The sequence below is a fragment of the Melozone crissalis genome, unplaced genomic scaffold (assembly GCF_028551555.1).
Source record: "Melozone crissalis strain CALT ecotype California unplaced genomic scaffold, PUWL_Pcris_2 ptg000027l_1, whole genome shotgun sequence".
NCBI lineage: Eukaryota > Metazoa > Chordata > Aves > Passeriformes > Passerellidae > Melozone > Melozone crissalis.
Window position 1 is genome coordinate 76,182,349 of NW_026535805.1, and position 3,392 is coordinate 76,185,740.

Here is a 3,392-nt window from a genome sequence, read left to right on the forward strand (position 1 = left end):
ACAATCAGATACTAGGAAAATGAGGCAAAAAAATGCTTTAAATAAATATGTACATTTTTTATGAAAGCTACAGGCACACACATCTTTAATGCATCTGACCTTATTTTCACTCTTTTCTAATTCTGCATTGTTCATATGAGGTTTTATGAAAATATCCAGGTTTCTGCAAATATCCATAATGATACTTTTCCTGATGACCTTTCTGTCAAGAGAGATATTGACATTTTTAAAAGAAGCAATTGCCCCTTAAAAGAGCATCTCTTATTATGTCATTATAAGCAGGTTGATTTCCCCCCCACACTCAATTTCCATCTTAGTGAAAGAAAATATTTAATGTCCTTAATATCTAGCTGAGAAGCCTGGGGAAACACAGAGAATTTTTTTTATAATTGCCACTGAATTATTTTTGCAACCAAATAGCAGATGCCTGACGAATGGTTTATCATAGCATGTTACAGGAAAGAAGTGTTCAGTTGCTTTACTGAGAATTTTTAGTAGACAGAAAAGGCTTAAGAAAGGAAAGAGAAGCATAGTAGACATACAAGTGTATGATGTACAGGTATTATTGTGTAAATGCAAATAATACATATACACTACTATCTTTTGGCATGGCTTCATGCCTCCTAACCTAGTCCAGAAGAGGAGAATAGGACCTAAGAAGGAAAAGTCATGAAGTCAGTCATGTCACTCAAATGTATTACAGAAAAGAAGACTCCGTATAGGTCTGTGTATTCCTGGGTAAAACAATCAAAATGAGAAGCTAAGTAACAATAAATTTCTTGCAAGTGCATTTTCTGTACAATTAGCTGTTCCTGTATTTCTCTCTGTAGGCAAAACCTCCAAACTGCAATGTTTTTCACTGACCCCCTTTTTATATCCATCCAGTGTTATAATTTCTTCCAGCTTCTTTTTGTCTTTGCTATCACAGGTGTTCAGCATCTCCTCCAAGGCAAAGGAAAACTAGACCAAATTCTAATTAAAGGACAATCCTGAACTATTGTTGGTGGACAGATTAGGAAAAGAAGAAGAAACCAAAAATATTTTAAAATATTCTACAGTACTTCCTCTTTCCATATGAAATTTTTCAGCTAAATGCAATTGTAAAAACACTTCAGCAGAGTATAAGAAAACAATGTTAATATTTTACACTATCACTATTTCAAGATCTTCTGACTTTCTACCAATATTTAAGCTCAGCTTTGTGTTTACTGCACTGAAGTCTTTAAAAGAAGCAGCTGTATGGAGCAATCTTTTTTTCTGCCAGCCAGAAAAGCCATAGAGGTTCCTGGCTAGGTAAAAACCACATGTTTGAACACAATTAAGTGGAAAGCTCCTTAGCCCAACAGGCTCTATCTGCCCATGGGACAGTGGCATAAGAAAGGAATAGAAAGTGATTAAAGATTGATCCTTTCTTTAGAGGATTCTCCAGCTTCCTGAAAAGAGCATGTTGTGGGGCTGCTTCAGTCAGAAGTTGTAGTTAGATGATCAGATTTTTCAGTTACTCCATAAATTCATCTGTTACTAAAACCTGTAAAGTATTTGATCTGCACAGCATCCCAATGCAGTAGATACCAAAGTTTAATTAAGTTTGAATGGCAGCTCTTCTTTCTGTTTGTTTTGAGCATGGTGTCTGACAGTTTCACTGGATATCTTTTCCCACTCTCATGAAAGGTACAATCCTGTACCTCTATTTATTTATCCCTCATTGTTCCTTTTCTTTACGTCTGGGGTGAGCAGAGCTTCACTCAGCCCCTGCAGATGGAGTATACCCTGTTACAGCAAACCCAAAACAGCAAAATTGTTGTTTCATTCATTTCTCTAAGCAATGATTTTCCTAATTCTAGCCCTCACCACAACTGATCTTAAGTATGAATTTCACACATAAAGTTCATAAATAACATTTTTTAAGGCAGAGAAATATCTTCATAATGAAGTAATAGACACTGAAATCACCTTACCTCCCTACCCCCAAGTTGTAGAAATATACTTATGATTTTAAAGGTTTTTTTTAACTCTTAATTTCAGAATAAGGCTTCTGTGTTTCCTCATTTTTCAGTCAGCACCTTTTTCCAACTAATCCTGCAATGCCCCTAGCAAATCCAAGGTTATTAAAATATACATTCTTTCCCAGTAGAAGAGTGTAATATTATACACATAAGAATATGCCTTTCAAACAACAGCAAAAGGACAAGTTGTATTAAGTTGTATCTAGGAGGAAAGATTTCTCATTCAAATGCACATTTCTTCAATAAGCACAAGTGGAACACAACAAAAAGTCAATTTCTTTTTCCAGCAGCTTTTTCTTGAAGTGAGAGTACCTTAATGTATAAATTCACCAAAAGAAAGAAAGGGAGGCTGTTAATCCTCAATAGCATGTGACCACTTGACCTTCAGTACAAATGTGTAAATTAACTGTTAATAAATATCTTCACAGATTAACAAATTGAACAAAACTTCAAAAGGAAGCCAGTGATATAAATGAAATGGAAGATGTCTGAGATTTTTTATGAGATGAGAGGGGTATGTGCCTCTATTTCTTCTGGACAAAGTTAAACATATTCAACAGAAAGCTTTCAAACAATGTTGTATTAAATGCCATGTTGACCTCCTATTACTTTCAAGCAGGTCCAGTTAAGTTCAGAATGCATTTGTATCTAGCAGATAATAACATCACTGCTTCTGCTGTAAACCCTGACACAGAGCAGTTCACACATGAAAGGCAGAAACTCCTCCAGGTTGGTCCTTATTATCTAGAGCTTACAATTGGTAAATAATTCTGAGTGCAAGGACTTGGAAATAAAAGTATGACACAATGCCAGCATAAGAAACCACTGAGATGGTTTTCTCCCCTCTTAACATTTTTAAATATCTTTGGATAAACAAATTGTTGGAGAGAAATAAAACTATGCTTTTACGGTTGGTCCTTATTATCTAGAGCTTACAATTGGTAAATAATTCTGAGTGCAAGGACTTGGAAATAAAAGTATGACACAATGCCAGCATAAGAAACCACTGAGATGGTTTTCTCCCCTCTTAACATTTTTAAATATCTTTGGATAAACAAATTGTTGGAGAGAAATAAAACTATGCTTTTACCATCTTCTGAGGGTAGGATTCTGTGAATTCTCAGGTTGTTAATAAATGATCAATAAATTTATTATTCTTTTTCAATGAGTTTCCATGATTATGCAAATATTTGAAATTTGGCTTTTGTCATTTTAACACACAGAATATCAATATGAATGTCTTCTAATATGCCCATGATTGCTGAAAAGTCAAATAAATTTTGTAGCTGTGTCATTAAATAGCAATTTGAAAATAGTTCCTTCACATCTAACACAGATTAATTTATTACCAAATGATAAAACATGAGTCCTAATGAAACATAGGAA